The sequence below is a fragment of the Cervus elaphus genome, chromosome 19 (genome assembly GCF_910594005.1).
Source record: "Cervus elaphus chromosome 19, mCerEla1.1, whole genome shotgun sequence".
Taxonomy (NCBI): domain Eukaryota; kingdom Metazoa; phylum Chordata; class Mammalia; order Artiodactyla; family Cervidae; genus Cervus; species Cervus elaphus.
Window position 1 is genome coordinate 71,207,689 of NC_057833.1, and position 23,593 is coordinate 71,231,281.

Below are 23,593 nucleotides of genomic sequence, written 5' to 3' on the forward strand. Positions count from 1 at the left end.
CTCTGGGAGATGGTGAAGGACAGGGAAGTCTGGCGTGCTGCAGTCCTTGGAGTGGCAAAGAGTCGGACATGACTGAGTGACTGAACAGTTTGGTGTCTGTGATAGATTAGGGGTGTGAAAGTTAGGACCCCTGCAGATGGCCCTCTGGCTGCCTGAGGCCATACCCCGCCTAGGGGACCCATAGCCTCATGGCCATTTTGAAGGCTGCTCAGTCTCCTCTTGGCTATGTCCTGGAGCAAGCATCAGCGCAGAGCTCAGTTACATAAAACTCTGAGCAGCTTGTTGCTGGGAATCCCTCCTAAATCATGGTGCTGTCTTAACCACTGCAGGTTTGGGCAGAGTCACGCCAGAAAAGGGGGCGAAGGAGGAGATGAAAGTTCAGGGACACAAAGGCACGTATTTTGGCCAGTCCTGACTTGTTCCACAGCTTCTAAACCTCTTATTTTTATAGTGGTTACACTAAGCTCAGTCAAGCCTGAGATACGTTCTGCAGAGTCAGGCCATTGTGTTTTTCCTTCTCTCTTGTGTCTCTAACCTCGGGAATCCTCTTATAACTCTATGTTGAACAGGGCAAGAGCCCCGAGGAGCCGGGGCATCTTGGTGAAACGCACTTTGACCAAGAGCCCCATGCCTGGGACCCACCGCTTTCGACCTTGGCGTCTGGAGAACAGCTACCCTGCACAGGTCTCTCTGCTTCTCTGCTCTGTCTCTTTCATGGTCTCAAACTCAAGCCAGTGTTTTCCCTTGAAATTGTTCTCAGCTTTTCCTGAACCCTGGCAGCTCCTTCTTAAGGAGAAACAAAAAGGGAGGGAGGAGCAACTCATCTTTTAAAACCTTAAAATGGCTTGTGTCATCCAGCCAGGTAAAAACTTCACTTTCTTAACAGGTTCCTTCCCAGAACTGGAAGTGGGGCTTAACACAAGACCTGGAAGGTAGAATGATGGTCTGCAAGGCACAACGCCCACAGCACAGAAGGTAGTGATGAAAGCTGCCTTCGTACATTTCCCACCCATGTGACCATCAAACAGAATTGTTCCGACCCAGCTCGGGCGCTGGTCTGAAGGCTGTCAGGCATTTTAGAAGAAGAATCAGCCAGCTGCCATGACTGCCCATAAAAGAGGATTTACATATCCAGTGTTGCCTCATCCTAAATTGCTCTAAAAAAAAAAATTTTTTTTTTTTCTGTCTCAGTCTGTTGTAAATGAGGGGGTTACGGGAACATGGTGGGAGTGACTAGGACGCCTTGCTGCCTGATTTTATTACTTTAATGTGCTTCAATGCCAGGATGTGCCAGCAAAAATAAAGGCAAAGATACACCATCTCCACCGCCCATTATTGGGCAACACCGAGGGAGTATCGCCCTGGTCACGGTCATTACCAGACGAGATGATGGGATAAACACACAGGCATTAAGGGTGAATAACTGACACCGTTGCCATAATTAGGACATTTTATCATATGCAGTTTTATTTTCCGATGCTGATAATTCTCTCAGGCTAATTACACTCTGGGCTAAGTTTTCTCAGCAGAGTTCTCAGCCTACGGGGAAATTTTTGTATGTATAAATTTCTGATAAAATCAAATTAGGCAGTTTGAGAGATCAGTGAAGACCAAGCACTTGGATAACCCAGATTCGTAGATCTGCCTTTTGAAATGCAACATTTCTGAGCGCCTACGATGATGGTCCTTCTCAAAGAACAGCATTGGTGCCTCTGACATGTTCTGAGAAATTTCGTCTGCCCTGGAGCCCGTCTGCGGCATTGGAGGACGTTGGTAATTCTGCTGAGTCCTGGCATGGGCCCACCTCCCACCTCACAGCCAGAGGTGTAAAGGTTCAAATGTCACTACAAAGGTCAGCAGATCTTCAGACCGGAACCTACTCCCACCTACTCTTTGCACACTTAACTCCATTTAGAAAATTTGCGGAGGAGCATTTTGTTAAATTTCCTTTCAGTGCTTTTTGCTTCCGGCCAATGACCTTTCCAAGGCTGGAGTGGAGGGACATGTAAGGAGCACCACTCACCCCCACCTGCCACTAAAGTCACTCCTACTCCCCACGGCCTTTGAGGGACTGCCCCCCGCCCCCAGCCCCACCTGAAAAACGGATGATGACCCTCCCACCAGAACAGGTCATGCACCCACCACCTGAATCCCCACCTTCAGGGTCACTACCCTCTTTCTAGAAAATTCCATGAGGGCCTAAAGGGTAAACACATTCTGCGAAGGAAGCATTTTTCCTTACTCTGTGTAAAGGTCATGAAAAAACAATTGGCGGGGGGAAGGGGGCGGGGGGGGGTGGACTTCCCTGGTAGGACAATGGATGAGAATCCACGTGCCAATGCTGGGGACATGGGTTCGATCCCTGATCCAGGAAGATCCCACATGCTTCAGAGCAACTAAGCGCGTGTGCTACAACTATTGAGCCCAAGGGCCGCAACTACTGAAGCCCGTGGACCTAGGACAGTGCTCCACAACAAAGAGTAGCCCCCACTGTCGCAGCTAGAGAAAGCCTGCCCGCAGCAAGGAAGACCTAGTGCAGCCAAAATAAATTAATTATTAAAAAAAAAAAAAACAGTTCGAGGGTGGAGGGAAGATAAAGGAAGAGGCAATAAACTGGAAGTACTCTGTCCCCTTCCTGACAACTGGCTTTCCACCAAGGAGATGAGAGTGAAAAGTGTTAGTTGCTCGATCATGTCCGACTCTCTGTGACTCCATGGACAGTAAAGCCTGCCTGGTTCCTCTGTCCATGGAGCTCTCTAGGCAAGAATAGAATTTTTATCTCGTCTGCAGGAAAAGTGTTCCTGTCCCTGGAGAAATGCGGGAGGCATCCAGGGGGCAAACAGCTAATGTGGTTGACTCCATCCCAGGGATCCAGAGAAAATCAGTGCATAATGATGGATGTGAAGTGAAGTGAAGTCCCATCACTTCAAGGCCAATAGATGGGGAAACAGTGGAAACAGTGGCTGACTTAATTTTGGGGGGCTCCAAAATCGCTGCAGATGGTGATTGCAGTCATGAAATTAAAAGATGCTTACTCCTTGGAAGGAAAGTTATGACCAACCTAGACAGCGTATTAAAAAGCAGAGACATTACTTTGTCAACAAAGGTCTGTCTAGTCAAGGCTATGGTTTTTCCAGTAGTCATGTATGGATGTCAGAGTTGGACTATAAAGAAAGTTGAGCACAGAAGAATTGATGCTTTTGAGCCGTGGTGTTGGAGAAGACTCTTGAGAGTCCCTTGGATTGCAAGGAGATCCAACCAGTCCATCCTAAAGGAAATCAGTCCTGAATATTCTTTGGAAGGACTGATGCTGAAGCTGAAACTCCAATACTTTGGCCACCTCATGTGAAGAGTTGACTCATTGGAAAAGACCCTGATGCTGGGAGGGATTGAGGGCAGGAGGAGAAGGGGATGACAGAGGATGAGATGGCTGGATGGCATCACCAACTCGATGGACATGAGTTTGAGTAAACTCCGGGAGTTGGTGATGGACTGGGAGGCCTGGCGTGCTGCGGTTCATGGGGTCACAAAGAGTTAGACACGACTGAGCGACTGAACTGAACTGATTGAATTATGGATGGTGTTCCCAACATTCTGGGGAGGACTTCCTGCTGTTTAGTTGCTCAGTTGTGCCCAACTCTTTGCTACCCCGGGGACTATATAGCCCACCAGGCTGAATAAAATGAGTAGCTGATCTGAAGAGGCGAGAGTCAGAACACTGTTTGATGTGGGAGGCCATGGGCAGCCTCTAAGAACAGTGCTCCCCCGAGAAGAATGATGTGGTCAAAGGGCTGGTCAGGACTCTTGTCTGTTGGCAGCTGGCCCAGCGGAAGCCTGGAGACAACACAGCCAGAGAGGAACAGCTGCGGCCAACCGGATGGGAGCTGACTCTCCACTCCAAGACCTGCCTGCACACTCCCATGAACTCCTCCAGAGTCCTCTGCAGGAAGCCCGATGGCCTCACGTGCTTTGGGGCCTGGCGATCGAACCTGCCTTGCAGGGCCAAGGGCAGAGATCCTGCCTTGGAGCTGGACAGGCAGCCCTCCCGTGACCTCGGTTCCCACACACACACCATGTTATGACTGATGCCAGGGATGGATGGGCACCCCTCCTGACAGGTGGGAGCTATAAACTCAACCCCAGGAGGGTGGGAGGCTGACTACCGTGAGCTCGGGGTGCTGGTAAAGAGAAACGTGGGTGCAGTGTCTGCACGTGCACCACTAGACCCCAGTCTAAACCCACCATGTCCACCTGCCATTAGGAGTGACAGCTGGGAGACGCTCCTCATAGGTCTTTTCTTGCTCCCAAGGAAGCAGGCGGGAGGGCCAGGATCTCCCTAACCATCCACACAGCCAGTGTCTGGAGCCAGACACCCGTCTTCCTTCAGCTGAGGGTCCCACAGGACATGGTGGAGTTCCAGGCCCACAGTAAACACTCCATGCATGAAACCCTAAGGGCCTGAATCCCATGGCTCCAGGCACAATCGGTTGATGACCCTCTGAAACGGAAGACCTTGAGTACTCAAGTATCTTCATAGCTTCCTAAGGGACATATTTTCTTCTTAGGAATGGAGGAAATTTCTCCCATTTTTGAGCCATTCTTTTATGACAATTCTACAAAATTGCATGTAACTTTATATATTTAAAAGGCACAGTTTTGTAAATATTTATATATTTACATATATTACAAATATTCCACTTGTTTGATTTTGAATTGTAGATGTCAAGTATTCTGTTTTTTTTTTGGGGGGGGGTTATGTTTTATTATACTTTGTTAAAAAAGGAAAAATTGTACATTTTTGGAATGCTTGTATGAGTAAATTTAATGTACTGAAAATAAAAATTGGAAAAAGGAAAAGAAGGTCACAGTGTCTCACGACTAAGAGATCACCCAAGGAGAGTGGCGGCATGCAACAGGAGTGGAAGAGAAAAGGTGAGGTGGGAGGGGGAGGGGAGATAGAGAGGCAGGAGGGGTGGGGGAGAAAGAAGGAAAAGGAGAGGTGGGTGGTGGGAGGGGATCAGAACACGAAGCACTCAGGTCATGGGCAGCAAAGTCTTCCCAAAGCCTCTTGGACGTGAGGTTTGACTTAAAAGGCAAAATTTAAATCAATCTGAAACTTCCTGGTTTTGAATAATCTGTACATTTGAAAAATGTATATACAATTCTTCCTGTTTGTCAGACACCTTGAAGTTTCCGTTGTGAGCAACATGCCTCTCTCGGAGGCAACATGGTCCAGGAGGATGGGTGTGGGGCCGGGGGAGCCGGTATGAACTTGGGTCCCGCTCCTTACTAATCCAGTGGCCTCGGGCAAACCATTTGTTCTCCCCAAGCCTCATTTTCTCCATTTAAAAGCCAGGGATGAGAATCCCTACGCCTCAGAGGATCTCTGGGTGATACACACTGGAGTCTCCTGGGCACCAATAAAGGCAGCTATTATTGTCATTAGCATCATCATTCCTCTTCTAAATCTGCACGGCCCAGAACAGACAGTTAGGGAATTTAGGGTACTTTTTAACAAGGCTCAATTAGTGTGATTTTCATGCCAAACTGTATAGGCAAACTGATTTTTTTTTGTGCCCCCAAAACCTAACGCCTCCTCTATCTATTCCAAGTGAAAATTAACAACTGAAGTCGTTTTCTTAATTGCAAAAGCAAACAGATCCTCAGCCAGGAGGCAAAACGGCAGAGCCCCGGCCTGGCATTCGTGTCTGGGAGTTACCCCAGCCTCTTGGGGAAAAGTCCAGAGGAAAGGGCATCTGGAGAGCTGGGGGCACTGGACCGACGGCAGGGCTGACGAGCCCAGGGAAACTGCTTCCTTTTCAAGAAACGATGCCGCAGGCCTCTGTCTTTTGTCTACCATCATCTGTGCTTCCCTGGTGGCTCAGAGGGTAAAGAATCAGCCTACCATGCAGGAGACCTGGGTTCGATTCCCTGGGTCCGGAAGATTCCCAGGAGAAGGAAATGGCAATCCACTCCAGTATTCTTGCCTGGAGAATTCCATGGACAGAGGAACCATGGTAGGCTACAGTCCATGGGGTCGCAAAGAGTCGGACACGAATGAGCAACACTTTCAACTGAGGGAGGGTGAGTTTCATGTAACAAGGGAAGAAGGCAATCCCTCCCCCCATCAGGACATGGTGTTCAACACCCTGGAACTGCAGATCTATGTGGAGAAAGGCTATTTTAACCAAGCAGAAGAGAAACAAGGAAGCCCACCTCTTCCTTGTCAAACTAGAATGTTTTGGAAGCAAAAAGTAAGTAAGTAAATAAAGTCGCTCAGTCGTGTCTGACTCTTTGCGACCCCATGGACTGTAGCCTACCAGGTTCCTCTGTCCATGGGATTTTCCAGGCAAGAATACTGGAGTGGGTTGCCATTTCCTTCTCCAGGGGATCTTCCCAACCCAGGGATCAAACCCAGGTCTCCAGCACTGCAGGCAGACGCTTTACCATCTGAACCACCAGGGAAGCCCTTTGGAAGCAAATGTCCCCCCAGTCAGCAATTTTGAAGTTGATCTCTAAAAAGTAACACTTCTAAAAGCCCTATTCTGATTTTAAGTCCTTGCAGACTATTTATAGACATGGGCTTCAATCCTCTCAATGGAAACAGGGACAGATTTTATTTTCTTGGGCTCTAAAATCACTGTGGATGGTGACTGCAGCCATGAAATTAGAAGATGCTTGCTTCTTGGAAGAAAAGCTATGACAAACCTAGACAAGCATATTAAAAAGCAGAGATGTCACTCTGCAGACAAAGGTCCATCTAGTCAAAGCTACAGTTTTTCCAGTAGTCATGTACGGATGTACGTGTTGGACCATAAAGAAGGCTGAGCACCAAAAAACTGATGCTTTCAAACTGTGGTACTGGAGAAGACTCTGAGAGTTCCTTGGACTGCAAGATCAAATCAGTCAGTGCTAAAGTAAGTCTATTCATTGGAAGGACTGATGCTGAAGCTGAAGCTCCAATACTTTGGCCATCTGATACTAAGGGCTGACTCATTAGAAAAGATCCTGATGCTGGGAAAGATTGAGGGCAAGAGGAGAAGAGGGTGACAGAGGATGAGATGCTTGGATGGCATCACCGACTCAATGCACATGAGTTTGAGCAAGTTCCAAGAGATGGTGAAGGACAGGGAAGCCTGGTGTGCTGTAGTCCATGGGGTCACAAAGAGTCAGACACAACTGAGTGACTGAACAACAACAGATCCTCTCAAACTCCTGTAAGATGTCCTATTTCTACTCCCATTTCACAGATGAAGAAACTGAGGCACAGTGGGGATTAATAAACAACCTGCCCAAAGACCCAAACACGATTAAGTGAATAAAGATCACTCACGTTCTTGTAAACTGGATCCAGTTAATGATCCCAACTCCTCTCCAAGTCCTCAAGATGGAAACCAGACCCCCCACCACCACCCTTTTCCTGAATATCACTCGGACCCCAACACAGCTTTCTCCTTTGAAATCCTTTTCACCCAGGTCTCCTAGCCCTCCCACCCAGATTCCTGCAGCAGTCTCCAGCTGAGTCTCTCCTTCCTGGGATTTCTAGCCCCTCTGATCTTTCCTGTATCCTGGACAAGACGAACCCAGATAAAATGCCACTGTCCTGAGCTCATTCTGCTGGAATGTTCCCCAAGTGCAGATTCCAATTATGTTGTTCTCAGTAGTGCGTGACTTGGGCGAACTACCTGACCTCCCAGGGCTCTCTTTGCTCATTTACAATGTAAGGTTAATTGCGCCTGCCCCTGCGTGTCGGGTGAGAATGAATGAGATGTTATACAGAACACACAGGACACTGCTGAACATGAGGAAACACACGATAATCTGTTACGTCTTCCCTCCTTTCCTCCTTCGCCTTCATCCCATCTTCCCTCCTCCTCTCCACTGTCTAATAGATGCCGGCCAGCAGAGCCAATCACTCCCCTTAAATGCTGTCTTTCAATATCCCACGTCACCTTCCTGTCCACCCCGCTACCACCTCACTCCCACTCAAGTCAGGTCAGTAAGTTCTCCCAAGCTCTGGACCCTTTTCTGTGACTCTCTGGCCAGCATTTCTTTTGCCTTTTCTGAGGTCTGCTGACCATACAGTCTTCGGCTATGCTTGCTGTTGCACCAAACTGTCTCTTGATTGTTTCCTATTGGGTCCATTCCTTTCAGGGAAACCATACCAGACTCCACAGAACCCATGATTAACAACAGAGCCTGGGACAGGTTCTTCCCGCCCCCCGCTGACAGCATCCACCGCACACAGCCAGGCTACGGAACCATTCCAGGAAAACTCACGTTGAGGAGCCAATGATCACTGTGCTCAGTTCTAGGAAGCTCCTTATCACAAGGAGTTCCTTGAAATACAGGGGAACCAGTCTCACCCCCAGAAATGGTTATCAGCAAGTCCAGCCTCATCGCCCCCAGTTCTCTCCCCAGGCCGTCGGTCCCGGGGCTCCTGTCTCCTCCCACCCAAAATGACAAGGGCTGGGTGATCTGGTTTGTTTGGGACTGTGATGATTTTAAAGTTGGAAATCCCTCATCAGCCTCTCACTAAGTCTCAGGCATGCTAGGGTGGCTGGTCCCCATGTTGACCACTCAGATAACAGCTTTTTTTTTTTTTTTGAGAGGGTCAAAAAAGAGCATTATTAACAACTTCTGAGTAACCTAGAAGAAGGAAAAGGAGGAGACAGGGATGACAGAGGATGAGATGGTTGGACGGTATCACTGACTCAATGGATATGACTTTGAGCAGGCTCTGAGAGTTGGTGATGGATGGGAAAGCCTTGTGTGCTGCAGCCCATGGGGTCACAAAGAGTCGGATACAACTGAACTGAGCAACCTAGAAGTGGGGCTTTGCTCCTCCCAAACCAGAAAAACATCAGCACAGGTGAACGTAACCCATTGATCAGATTAGGTAGCTGATCCTTGAAAGCTGAGGAGCCAGGACTATAGGTCCCCAGAAAGGAGAACACATGAACAGAGGTTGAAGCCCTTGAGGGGCAGGGAAAGGAGCTGGGATTTAAGACAACCCCGGCAAGCTCCTTAGCAGCTCAGGGTCAGCTATTACAGAAACGGCCTTCCTCCTCCAGGCTGTCAGACCACCTTCGGGAAAGAGAAACAGGTAAAATTCAGTAGTGCAGTGCAGGTAACAAATGTTCCCCAGAACTGCCCACCTCTGAATGTGATCAGTGCAGAAACACTAACCAGAAAAAGATATATGCACCCCCATGTTCACAACCAAGATATAGAAACAACCAAGCGCCCATTGGCGGATGAATGGATAAAGAAAATGTGGTGTGTATATATTGTGCTCAGTCGTGTCCAACTCTTCGCAACCCCATGGACTCCAGCCCACCAGTCTCCTTGTTCATGGGGTTTTCCAGGCAAGAATACTGGAGTGGGTTGCCATTTCCTTCTCTAGGCATACGTACCTAAAGATAGATAGATAGATAGACAGATAAATAGATATATACACACACCTGAAGATATATGTATCTGGAGAAGGGATATATATATATATACACACAATTGAATATTACTAGATCTATAAAAAAGATTGAAATCTTGCCATTAGTGACAATGGAGATACTTGCCATTAGAGATAAAGGAGAGACCTTGAGGGCATTTGAGGACACAAGAAGACAAACACCATAAGATCTAATTTCTACGTGGGATCTAAAAAGAAAAACTTCATAGATACAGAGAACAGATTGGTGGTTGCCAGAGATGGGGAGGAAGGGAGGTGAAATGGGTGAAGGAGGTCGAAAGGTGCAAACTTCCATGTATTAAATAAGTCATGGGAATGTAATGAACAGCATGGCAATTATGGTTAATGATACTGTATCGATATTTGAAAGTTGTTAAAAGAGTAGATCTTAAAAGTTCTCACCACAAGAAAGAAAAAAAATGTTGTAACTCTGTGTGATGATTTATGTTAACTACACTTATTGGGGTGATCACTTCAAAACAAACACAAATATCATATCATGATGTTGTATACCTGAAGCTATATAATGTATGTCAATTATATCTCAATTTTTAAAAATTTAAGAAATAAAGCTAAAAAGTAATTAAATCAACAGATCATTGGAAAACTGCCCTCCATCCTGGACACCCTGGATACTGAGTTAAACCACAGCCCCTGGAAGAGTTGTTCGTTCAGCATTTCAGTCAAGATCTTCCAGACACGCAGGTTTAGCCTCTGAAGTTCCAGGTAATTGAGGATAAGCAGACTGAAATGCAATCAGAGCACACCCACATGAGGATGCTAAGACTCACGTTTCCACCACGTGACATATTACTATGCGTCAACCTCCTATTTCCCTCTAACAGCGCTTGGTTCAGAAAATGGAGGGGAACATCCCTGGCAGTCCAGTGGTTAAGACTCAGCGCTTCAGCTTCAGGGGACGTGGGTTCGACCCCTGGCTGAGAGAGGAAGACCCTGCATGCCACTCGATGGGGCCAAAAAATTATTAAAAAAAAAAAAAAAGTGCCAGCAGGTCTTGGACCTAGTGAAGTACTTTTAAAAAAAGAAGAAGAAGAAGAAGAAAACTGAGGGGGGTCTGAGAGACTGGACACCAGCGAAAGGTGCTGTCTCTTCCTCTTAAATTAGTGGATGAAAACCCTGAATTATTTTCAATATTCTTGCTTGAGGGCTTATTTCTTTTCTTTTTTTTTCCTTACAAGATGACATACCTTATTCGAACATTGTCAGTAAAGAGTTGAGATTTTTAAAAAACTGTAGTGCAGATATACGTATATTTGCATAGTGGTTTCTTAAGATTAACAATCATAACCACCAGGTGCACAAAGAGAGGGAAGTGGGTGGAGTATCACCGAGATCTAAGAAATAAAATAATGGAAACCATTTTAAACAGGCAGCACAGTTTAGGGGGCAAACCCACCCCAGAATAGCCCATCTCTGTGTGTGACAGGCGCTCCAGGCTAAAGGGCACCACACAGAGGGGCCAGACACCATCACCCACTCATCCTTAAATCTTTAACCTGAGCTCAGCAAAGGCCACGATTTCACTTTGATCCTCCATATGACCCTTTGGATCAAAAAGAACAGCAAAAACTTGTGTCCCAAGCAGGAAAGTTTTCCAGGTACCCCCCCCCCAAGTCAGCAGCTGGAAGACACCCTGGCAAACCTGAGTGTCCACCTCCCCTGGGGAATTTGGGGCTGAAGTGTTTGTCACTCAGTCGTGTCTGACTCTTTGTGACCCCCTGGTCTGCCCAGGGGATTCTGCAGGCAAAATACCAGAGTGGGTTGATATTCCCTCCTCCGGGGGATCATCCCGACCCAGGGATCAAACCCGGGTCTCTTGCATTACAGGCAGATTCTTTACCTTCTGAGTTACCAGGGAAGCCCCTGGGGCTGAAAAGATCAGTGTAATTAGTAAGTGGCAGCTTGGAATTCAGCTCCCATCTCTCATTGTGAAAAAGAAGACATATAAGTAGAGGCATCTTCTCAAAATAGTTCATCCAAGGCCCTAAGAGATTCACAGATTCCCAATCTGTCTTTTAGCAATGTCATTACAAACAAAATAGCTATGATGATGTTGATGGTGATGATGGTGGTGTGATAAGATAGTGGTGATTACGATGATGATAGCAGCTAACAGAGAGCCTTTATTCTTTGCAAGTCCTAGTTCTAAGCTCTCTACTGATATTAACTCAATACATCCTGATAGCAACTCTATTAGATGCATACACTATTTCTATCTCCATTTGCTGGTGTGAAAACTGAGATACAGAGAGGTTAGTGTAACCTGTCCAAGGTCACACCGCAGGCCTTGAACCCAAGAGTCATCTACAGTCCATCCTCTTCATCCCATTCTGGCTCATGTCCAAATGGAGAGGCTCTAGCTCCCTGTGTTGGCAAGATCCCCTGGAGAAGGAAATGAAAACCCACTCCAGTATTCCTGCCTGGAGAATCTCATGGGCAGAGACTGGTGGGCTACAGTCCATGGGGTGGTAAAGAGTCGGACACAAATAAGCAACTAACACTTTCACTTTCTTTCCAGCTCCAGCAGGGCCCCTCCTCAGTATGAACACCTTAGGGCCCTGGCTGGGTTATCTGCTGGTTTATCTTACCCCACCTCCTCCCAGTAAGGTGATTTGCAGGAACCCATTAGAAAACACACAGCAGAGGGCTTCCCTGGTAGCTCTTGGTACCTGCCTGCCAATGCAGGAGTTCTATCCCTGGTCCGGGAAGATCCCCCATGCTTTAGGGCAACTAAGCCCATGTACCAAAACTACTGAGTCCGAGCTCTGGAACCCAGGAGGGGATCCCAACCACTGAGCTCGGGGGCCACAATCACTGAAGCCTTCACACCCTAGAGCCCGTGCTCCACACCAAGAGAAGTCACCACAATAAGAAGCCCAAGGATCACAACCGGAGAAAAAGCCCGCTTGACAACAAAGACCCAGCACAGCCAAAGATTAAATAAACACATAAAATCTTAAAAACACACAGCAGAAGCAAGTGGAAAGTGCAAAGGGCAAACAGTGCTGGGACACTGGACAGTCCTAGGGGGACAACTTGGGTGGCCAAGGGGGCTGGGGTGTTGGAGAAACCTCTGGCTGTGTGCTACATATACTGTTCCCTCTCCAGGAAACTTCCACAAGAAGTCAACATGACCTTGGGTTTGACACCGCATGCTCTAGCCCCACACGTGGAGCGCAAACTGTCTTTCTGCCCAAAGAACAACAGAGGTCTCCCTCTTTGGACACACACAGCCATGCAGGGCTGGCATCAACCTGCGAAAACTGAGGAGTCAAGTCCTGCAAAGCTGTGCTGCAAAGCCCTTCTTCCAGCAGGGCAGGCAGAGCCAAGGTGTTCCTTTATAAGACCCCTGTTGAATCAACTCTAATCCAGTTCATCACGGTTCCTGTAGCATGTTTCATTTCAGGTGGCCAAGAGTTTGGGGCTGGGATTTTTAAGACAAGTAAAACCAAATGCCTATTCTTGGTCATAAATAGCTTTCAGTAAACACACCAGTCCATCCTAAAGGAGATCAGTCCTGAGTGTTCATTGGAAGGACTGATGCTGAAGCTGAAATACTTTGGCCACCTGATGCATAGAACTGACTCATTGGAAAAGATCCTGATGCTGGGAAAGATTGAAGGTGGGAGAAGGGGACGACAGAGGATGAGATGGTTGGATGGCATCACTGACTCAATGGACATGAGTTTGGGTGGACTCTGGGAGTTGGCAATGGATAGGGAGGCCTAGTGTGCAGTCTATGGGGTCGCAAATAGTCAGACATGACTGAGCGACTGAACTGAACTGAAACACACCAGAAAGTGTTGAATACAAAGCATGACCACTGCCTACTATAGAGAAAGGATTTCTTAGACTTGCCTTTCTCATGTCAGAGTCCAAGAAGGCACTCGTTAAGGGCCAGTGGGTAATCACAGGAAAAGGCAGGAAAATAACCACCAATTGACTTTCCCAGTAGGTCTTTTGCTGTTGTCCCTGTTACTGTTGTTTAGTCACAAAGTCATGTCTGACTCTTTTGCAGTCCCACGGACTGTAGTCTGCTAGGCTCCTCCATCCACAGGATTTCCCAGGCAAGAATACTGGAGTGAGTTGCCATTTCCTTCTCCAGGGGATCTTCCCAATTCAGAGATTGAGCCTGTGTCTCCTCCATTGGCAGGTGGATTCTTTATCACTGAGCCACAAGGGAAGCCCAAGTAGGTCTACGCTTGACCACAAGTCATCCCAGCCGTGGCCTGTGGTGACAATGACAGAATGTGAGAGAACAAATTTAAAGACTATTTGCTGCTCCAGTAAGCTGGATAATGACCCCTCAAAGATGTCCACACCCTAACACTCAGAACCGGTGAATGGCAACAATGAATTTGAGATGGGGAGGTTACCCTGAGTTGTCAGGAAGGTAGGCAGGCCCACTCTGATCACATACATTCTTAAAAGTGAGAACCTTTTCCAGCTGCCGTCAGGGAAGACTTGACTAGGGAACAGTGGTCAGAGAGATGAACCTTGCTGGCTTTGAAGACAGAGGAAGGGGGCCCTAAGTCGAGGAAGGCAGGTGACCTGCAGAAACGGGAAAAAGCAGATGTGGATTCTCCCCCAAGCCTCCAGAAAGGTCCAGAAGGCACCACCAGTGCCTTAGTTTTAGCCCAGGGAGATGTGTGTCACACTTTTGATCAATGGAACTGTCAAATAATACATCTGAATTGTTTAAAGCCACTGAGTGTGTGGTCATTTGTTACAGCAGCAATAGGAATCTAACACAGCTGATGATGATTCCATATGGGAATCCTGAACCTTTTCCTAAGACGATTCAGTGGATCAACCACACGCCAGTCACGCAGAAGGACCCTGAAGCAGGCAGCACATGGCCTGTTTCTGAAAGCTTCTGCATGAGCCTCTCCTCAATGCCAGGGATTTGCAAGGTTGTCACCTGAAGAAGCTCTGTAGTGAACCCCCAAACAGCCTAGCTAAGACCACAGCCCTTCTGCGTGGGCTTGCGGATACAATGACCTCTTTGACCTGAAATATGGGGAGGCTTGCTCATTCCTTCACACCACCCTTTAGGGCCACAAGGTCTAGCAGACCAGCCCCTCACACAACTTTCTCCTTGACTCAGCAGGCTATATACTTTGCTCTACTTTCTTAATCTGATAAAACCGATCTGAGGATCCAACTGACCAAAACCTAATGAGGCACAGTCCCAGATCATCCTCTCAAGAGGATGAGGAGGTCCGCTGTGATATTCTGCACTTTTTATTCTTGTTTCCTCCCAGTGGATTTTCCTAGAATCTGCCTTCTCAAAAGAGCTTTATGACTTCAAGCCGTGGAACGTGTTCAAGAGAGTTGGCGCTCCCTAGTGGTCCTGAGATGCACTTTCTGGCTCATCACCTTCCCTTTAAACACACCCATACTGTCCATCCTAAAGGAAATCAGTCCTGAATATTCATTGGAAGGACTGATGCTGAAGCTGAAACTCCAATCCTTTGGCTGAAGCTGAAACTCCAATCCAATGCGAAGAACTGACTCACTGAAAAAGACCCTGATGCTGGGAAAGATTGAAGGCAGGAGGAGAAGGGGACGACTGAACTGACCTGAACTGACTGAAACACAGTTGTGACCTGAGCAGTAGAGGCTTTACTGATGCATCTCAAGTTGAGATCAGCAGCTGACTGCACACTTTGCTTGTGATAAGAAAATAGCAACTGAAGATTTGTAAACTACTTAGGAGAGAGGAAGTATGAAGAGTGGAAGAGTAGACTCACCCCATGTGCTAGGCAGAACCAATCATGAAAAAGAAATTCTGATTTTCTCTAAAAGTATTCCGATTTGATTTGTTCAGAAGTCTCTAGCTCTTTTGCATAATTATTTAGAAACAAGGGCTTCCCTGGTGGCTCAGTGGTAAATAATCCACCTGCCAGTGTAGGAGACATGAGTTCAATCTCTGGGTCGAAGATCTCCTGGAGGAAGAAATGGCAACCCACTCCAATATTCTTGCCTGGGAAATCCCATGGACAGAGGAGCCTGGTAGGCTACATACAGTTGTATGGGATTGCAAGAGTTGGACAGAACTTGGCCACCACACAACAACAACTTAGAAACATGCAACCTCCTGAAAAAAAAACCAAAAAAACTCCCTCTCTATTTTTCTTTGTAATGTCTGTAAGTTTTAAAGAGGCCAAAGGTCTGAAACTGCCTATTGACAAAGATGAAAGTCTATTGCCTTAAAGACACATTAGTTTCGATGACCAACTTATGAAAGTTGTTTGGATCGGAGTCAGGAAGGGAGGGGACTAGCAATTTCATATTTTTTGTTCTAACTGAAACTAGTCAGTTAATCAGAAACATCTTAAAGGTTACTGAGAGAACTCTTGTGACCAATGCTTTGTGACCTAGATTTTAGAATGTGTTCCTTTTAATGCTTAAAGATGGCTAAAATCAGAGACTTTATGATTAATCTTTTCAGGTAGAAAGGAGGAATCACCTGTGTGGTATATGTGAGTTCTGGAAGAATCCAGATGTTTAAAAATGCCCACACCAGCCTTCTGTGAAAGCCTGAATCTCAGAGAATTGTCTAGAAAAAGCCACTCTGTTAAGAAGTGGCAGTGGTTACTCTTGTCTTCCCCAGGACTAACCCAGGAAAAGACATCAGTCCCAGAAACCTCTAACCTTTCCACAAGCTGACACTGTTTGTCCATTTGCTTATACACAGCATGAAAGGGTCCATTCTGGTGATATTTTCTACACCTTCTTACATGTGTTTGATGAAGTGGCAAAGCCATTAAATTCCTTTTGTAAAGGTATGCTTGTCAGATCTCATTCTAAAAGATTCAAGGCACTTTTGAGCAGTCACGTTAATTACTACAGCTGGTCACTATAGCGATGAAAGATATTCAAAATATAAAACTAAATCCCAAAGACTTTGAATAGCCAAAGCAATCTTAAGAAAGAAGATAAACATTGGATGCTCACACTCCCTGATTTCAAACTACATTACAAAGATAAAGTAATCAAATAGTATGGTATTGGCATAAAAATAGACACATAGATCAATGGAACCAAATAAAGGGCCCAGAAATAAACCAGGGATGTATTTATAGTCAATTAACTCACAACAGAGGAGCCAAGAATATACAGTTGGGGAAAGGACAGTCTCTTCAATAAACTGTGTTTCTTAAACTGGACAGCAACATACAAAAAGATGAAACCAGACCACTATTACATTATACAAAAAATTTATTCAAAATGAATTAAAGACTTGAATGCAAGACCTGAAACCACAAAACTCCCAGAAGAAAACGTATGCAGTAAGCTCCTTGACATCAGTCTTGGTGACAGCTTTTTTCTACTTGACACCAAAAGGCAACCAATGCAAAAATAAACAAGTAGGATTACATCAAATTGAATAGCTTCTGCCCAGTGAAGGAAACCATCACCAAAATAAAGAAACAATTTACTGAACGGCAGAAAATATTTGTTAATCGTATATCTGATAAGGGGCTAATATCCAAAATGCATTAAAAAAACTTGTACAAACTAACAGCAAAAACCTAACAATCTAATTTTCAAATGAGCAGAGTGTCTGAACAGACCTTTTGCCAAAGAAGGCATATAGATGGCCAACGGGCATATGAGAAGATGCTCAACATCCCTTATCAGAGACACACGAGACCAAAATGAGATATCACCTCACACCTGTTTTAGAACAGCTATTATCAAAAAGGGCTTCCCAGGTGGCTTGGTGGTAAAGGATCCACCTGTCAATGCATGAGACGTAAGAGACATAGGTTCGATCCCTGGGCGGGGAAGATCCCCTGGAGTAGGAAATAACAACCCACTCCAGTATTCTTGCCTGGAAAAGTTCATGGACAGAGGATCCTGGCAGTCTACAGTCCAAGGGGTCGCCAAGAGTCAGACACCACTGAGCAGCTAAGCCCATACATCACATTATCAAAAAGACAAAAATATAGCAAGTGTTGTAGAGGATGCGGAGAAAAGGAAACCCTAGTGTACTGTAGGTGAGAATGTAAGATGGAGCAGCCCTACGGAAAACAGTACTAACGTTCCTCAAAAAATTAAAAATAGAACTACCGTTAGATGCAGCAATTCCATTCCTGGTTATTTATCCAAAGAAAATGAAAAAAACTATCTGCTGCTCACAGGTCAAAGACCAGTGGTTCCAGTTGTACCATACAGGTCTTCTCTTTAACTTTTCTGCAGGGCAGAGGGAGTGCTAATAAGACAGGAAACCACCCAGTCGGCCCCCTGGACGTTGGTCCCTTCTCGTCCCTTTTCTGCCCTCTAGTGGAGCAACAGAACCAAACTGTGAGGACAGCAACAACCAACAAAACATCTAGTGCCAGAAACAAGTTTTTTCTTTAAAGAAATAAACGCCTGCACAGTTGATAGCACTTTCTAGATGACTTTGTCTGTACACCCAACCAGTGGCTCGAGTCATCTATCCCCAGTGGAGGGGAAGGCTTTGCTCATGGTCTGACTGCATGTTATCAGCAAAATGTGTTCATCAGGGTCCTTGATCCACGTCATCAAGGGGATTGTGCTCTAATCTAAAGCATGGTCCTCCCTCCTCCATAATCCTAGAACGTAGGGAAGGTTTCATTCCTCTTCACACCTAGATTCTAAGGAATACAGTTTAGATTCTGAGACTTGAAAAGAGATCTGAACCCTAAATGCATCCCCAAGTATCAGTTCAGGATTTTCCCTGAGGCAACAGAGACGTTCCATGAGGTCCCTGTCGCCACTCGAGAGGAACCCCAAGCTTCCCACCGCAACTCGAGAAAAATCACAAGATTCCCCCATCAATGCGAGATGAGGCTCGATTCCCCCGAAGGGCCTCGAGAGCAATCACGAGTTCTCTCTCCCAACTTGAAAGGAGGCTTGACTCCCTTTATGTAATGCAAGAGCTTCCCCGTGATACCTGTCGCAACTTGACAGGAACTCCGAATTTCCTGCTGCGACTCCAGACAAGGCCCTATTCCCCTACAGCGACTCAAGAGGAATCCCGAGGTAACCCTCGAAACTCAAAAGGAGGCCTGACTTCCCTGAGGCAACACGAGAGGTTCCCTGAGGTCCTCGTGGAAACTCAAGAGGAACCCCAAGCTTCCCACCACAACTCAAGAAAAACCATGAGATTCCCCCCTCAACGCAAGATGAGGCCCGATTCCCCTGCAGTGACTCGAGACCAATCCTGTGTTCCATCTCACAACTTGAAAGGAGGCTTATCTTCCTTTATTCAACTCCAGAGGATACCCAGGATACCCATCGCAAATCGAGAGGAACCCCGAGTTTCCCATCGCAACTCGAGAGAGCCTCGTGTTCCTTACCTCATCTCAAGATGAGGGCCAATTCCCCTGCTTCCACTCGAGAGGAATCCCGACTTTCCCCTCGGTTCTCGAGAGGAGGCTTGTCTCACCTATTGCAACTCAAAAGGAACCCCGAGATTCCCGCCACAAGTTGAAAAGACACAGAGTTCCCCCTCAACTTGAGATAAGGAAGGCCTGAATCCCCTGCAGTGACTCGAATGGAACCTCGAGTTTCCCCTCACAACATGAAGGGAGGTCTGATTCCCCTGTTGCACCTCTAGAAAAAGCCCGAGTTCCCTGTCTCAACTCGACAGGAGGCCTAACACCCCTTTTACAACTCAAGAGGAAAGTGGAGTTCCATGCCACAAGACAAGACGAGGCCTGACTCTCCTGTTGAAACTCAATAGGAACCCCCAGATCCCTGTCACAACTGGAGAGGTACCCTGAGTTTCCCGCCTCAACTCGAGATGAGGCCCTATTCCACTGCAGTGACTTGAGAGGAACCCCGAGTTTCCCGCCACAACTCGAGAAGTGCCCTGTGTTCCCCACCTCATTTCGAGATGAGGGCCGATTCCCCTGCTTCAACTCGAGAGGAATCCTGACACTCCCCAAACACCTCAAGAGGAGGCCTCTCTCACCTATTGCAACTAGAGAGGATCCCCAAGTTTCCTGCCTGAAGTCAAAAGGACAATGAGTTCCCCCTCAACTCGAGATAAAGCCTGATTCCCTGCAGTGACTCGAATGGAGCCCCGAGTTTCCCCTCACAACACGAAGGGAAGTCTTATTCCCTTGCTGCACCTCTAGAAAAGCCTGAGTTCCCTGCCTCAACTTGACAGGACGTCTGACACCCCTTTTACAACTTGAGAGTAAAGTGGAGTTCCATGCCTAACACTAGACAAGGCCTGACTCCCCTGTTGAGGGTCGAATGGAACTCCGAGATCCCTGTCACAACTGGAGAGGAACCCCGAATTTCCCGCCTCAACTCTAGATGAGGCCCTATTCCCCTGCAGTGACGCGAGAGGAATCCTGAGGTGCTCTGGCTACTCAAAAGGAGGCCTAACTTCCCTGAGGCAACACGAGAGGTTCCTTGAGGTCCCTGTCGCAACTCGAGAGGAACCTCGAGCTTCCAGTCACAACTCGAGAATAACCACGAGATTCCCCCCTGAACGCGAGATGAGGCTTGATTCCCCTGCAATGCCTTGAGATCAATCTCGATTCTCTCTCCCAACTTGAAAGGAGGCTTGACTCCCTTTATGCAATGTCAGTGGTTCCCCACGATACCCGTCACAACTCGAGAAGAGCCTCGTGTACCCCACTTCATCTCAAGATGAGGGCTGATCCCCCTGCTTCAACTCAAGAGGAATCCCGACTGTCCCCTTCCACCTCAAGAGGAGACCTTTCTTACCTATTGCAATTCCAAAGGAACCCCGAGTTTCCTGCTGCAAGTCAAAAGGACACTGAGTCCCCCTTCAACTCGAGATAAGGCCTGATTCCCCTGCAGCGACTCAAATGGAACCCCGAGTTTCCCCTCACAACATGAAGGGAGGTCTGACTCCCCTGTTTCACCTCTAGGAAAAGCCCGAGTTTCCCACTTCAACTCAACATGAGGCCTGCCACCCCTTTTAAAACTCAAGAGGAAAGTGGAGTTTTATGCCTCAACATGAAGCAAGGCCTACTTCCCTGTTGAAACTCGATAGGAACCCTGAGATCCCTGTCCCAACTGGAGAGGAACACTGAGTTTCCTGCCTCAACTGAAGATGAGGCCCTATTTCCCCTGCAGTGACTTGAGAGGAATCAAGGGGTACCCCCTTGCAACTCGAAAGGAGGTCTGACTCCACTGTGGCAACACGAGAGGTTCCCTGAGGTCCCTGATGCAGCTTGAGAGGAACCCCGAGCTTCTGGCAGCAACTCGAGAGAAACCAAGAGATTCCCTTCTCAACGCAAGATGAGGCTCGATTCCCCTGTAGTGACCCAAGAGCAGTCCTGTGTTCCCCCTCATAACTCGTAAGGAGGCTTGACTGCCTGTATGGAACTCCAGAGATTCTCTGAAATACCCGTCGCAACTCGAGAGGAATCCTGAGTTTCCCACCACAACTCAAGAAGAGCCCCATGTTCCCCACCTCATTTCAAGATGAGTGCCGATTCCCCTGCTTCTATTCAAGAGGAATCCCGACTGTTCCCTCACACCTCAAGAGGAGGCCTGTCTCACCTATTGCAACTCGAGAGGAACTCCAGTTTCCTGCCACAAGTCAAAAGGACACCAAGTTCCCCCTCAACTCGAGATGAGGCCTGATACCCCTGCAGCGATGTGAGATGAATCCAGAGTTCCCCATCACAACTCAAGAGGAATTCCGAGTTCCCCATCGCAATTCAAGAGAAACACCAAGTTTCCCACCACAGCTTGAAAGAAACCCCATTTCCCGCCACATCATGAGAGAAACCCTGAGTTCCACACTGCAACTCAAGATGAGGCTCAATTCCCCTGTAGCGTCTTGGGAGGACCCCTGAGTTCCCTCTCGCAACTCGAGAGGAGGCCCAACTCCCCTGTTTCATCTCGAAAGGAACTCCAATATCCCCGTTGCATTCAAGAGGAACCCTGACTTTTCTGCCACTACACGATAGAAGGCCTGACTCACCTGTTTCAACTCAAGAGGAACCCTGAGAGCCCCATCATAACTCGAGAGGAACCCCGAGTTGCCTGCTGCAAGTCGAGAGGAGATATGACTCATCAGCTGCAACTCAAGAAGCACTCCAAGTTCCCCCTCGCACCATCAGAGGAGGCCCTACTACTCTGTGGTAACTCAAGAGGAACATTGAGGTTACTGGTGCAACTCAAGAGGAACCCCAAGTTTCCCACTGCAACTTTAGAATAAACCCAGTTTTCCTGCCTCAACTCGAGATGAGGCCCGATTCGCTTGCAACGACTCAAGAGGACCCTTGAGTTCCCCATCACAACTCGACAGGAACCCCGAGGTTCCCACTGCAACTCGAGAGAAACAAGGAGTTCTCTGCCTCAACTCAAGATGAGGCCCATTTCCCCTGAAGCCAGTTGAGAGGAGCCCTGAGGTTCCACTCACAACATGAGAGGAGGGCTGACTCCCCTATTGCAACTAGAGAGGAACACCAAGATCCCTGTTGCAACTTGAGAGAAACCACGAGTTTCCCACCGAAGCTCTAGAAGTATCCCCAGGTTCCCTGGGGATGAGGTCTGATTCACATGCAGTGACTCGAGAGGAACCCCATTGAAAGTCAAGAAGAGCCCCAAGCCACCTGATGCAATTCCAAAGGATTCCCAAGAGGAGCATACCTCACCACAATTCGAGAGGAGAACTCTACCACAACAAGAGTGGAAGTCCCATACCATAACTAAAGAGGAGGCCCCGCCTTCCACAACTAGAGAGTATTCTCCTGCATGTCACAACTAAAAAAAGTGTGCATTCTCATCAAAACCAGAGAGGCATCACACCCATCACAATTTGAGAAGAGCAATCTACCACATCTAAAGAGGAGCCCATGAGCACAAGTAAAGTGGAACCCCACTACCACAGCTGGAGAGGAGTCTGCAAATGACAACTAGCTGGGAGCAGACCCACGCAAATAAAGAGTGGTCCCTCAGTGCAATTAGATTGGAGCCCCATACTGCAACTAGAGAGAAGCCTCCTGCACATTGCAACAAGACAGGGTCAGCCTGCAGATCGCTACTATAGAGTCTGCCCCACTGCAGCTAGAGAGGAGGCTCCACAACAGTTCTAAAGAAGCCCCCACTCACCTGCTGCAACTCAAGAGGCACCGCAAGTTTGCCACTACAGTTTGACAGGAGCACCAGGCTGTAACAAGAAAAGGCGCCAATGGACAAAATGTCAGAGAGATTCCTCGGCCAAAACTGAAGTGGATTCCCCAGGCACAATGAAAGTGGAGGCCCCCAGGATATCACACCCAGAGAGAAGCCCTTCAACCACAAATAGAGATGACCTCCCTGAAGTAAGTCATGTGGAGGCCCTCACAACTAGAGAGAAGCAATCCATCTGATATTAGTAAGGAACTCTTAGTGCCAAAAGTAGAGAGGATCTCTGCCATAGAACCACCCACATCCCAACCTCAGAGGACACAGCCCCGCACTTCAAGAAGAGTCCTCCACCACAACTCGAGAGGAGCCCACTGGACATCACACATAGAGAGGAGATGCTCTGCTGCTAACAGAGATGAACCTCACATCACAAGGAGAGATGAGATTGCACACCACCACTAAAGAGAATTGAACCCACCACAACTACAGAGTTGAATCCGACCACAAAGATAGAGAAGTCCCATGCCAAAAGAAGTGAGTAGCCTCACAACTTTGCAACAAGACAGGAGCCAGCCTGCACATCCCTGCTAGAGACGAGCTGCCCCAAGACAACTCAAGATGAGCACCCACCACAAGTCCAGAACACTGGGTACCACCCCAACTCAAGAGGAACCCCAAGATCCCCATGGCAACTAGCATGGAAGCCCGAGTTTTCAGCTGCAACTCGAGAAGAATCCCGAGTTCCCCACTGCAACTCGAGAGGAGGTCCAACTTACCTGCTGCAACTCAAGAAGAACCCCGAGTTCTCACCTGTGTCTTGAGAGGAGGCCTGACTCCCCTGTTGCAAATCTAGAGAAAACCCAAGTTCCCCACCTCAAATCAATAAGAGGCCTGACTCCTCTGTTGCAACTTGAGAGGAAACCCTAGATCCCCGTTGCAACTTGAGAGGAACACTAAGCTTCCTGTCACAACTCGAGAAGAACCCTGAGTTTCCTGCCTCAA

At 47.5% G+C, this 23,593-nt stretch overlaps 1 pseudogene; it reads right to left on the reverse strand.

Moving 5' to 3' along the window:
* The window catches only part of LOC122675956, a 40,085-nt pseudogene extending 16,699 nt beyond the window's left edge, over positions 1-23,386 (reverse strand).
* Positions 23,387-23,593: the final 207 nt, after the last annotated feature.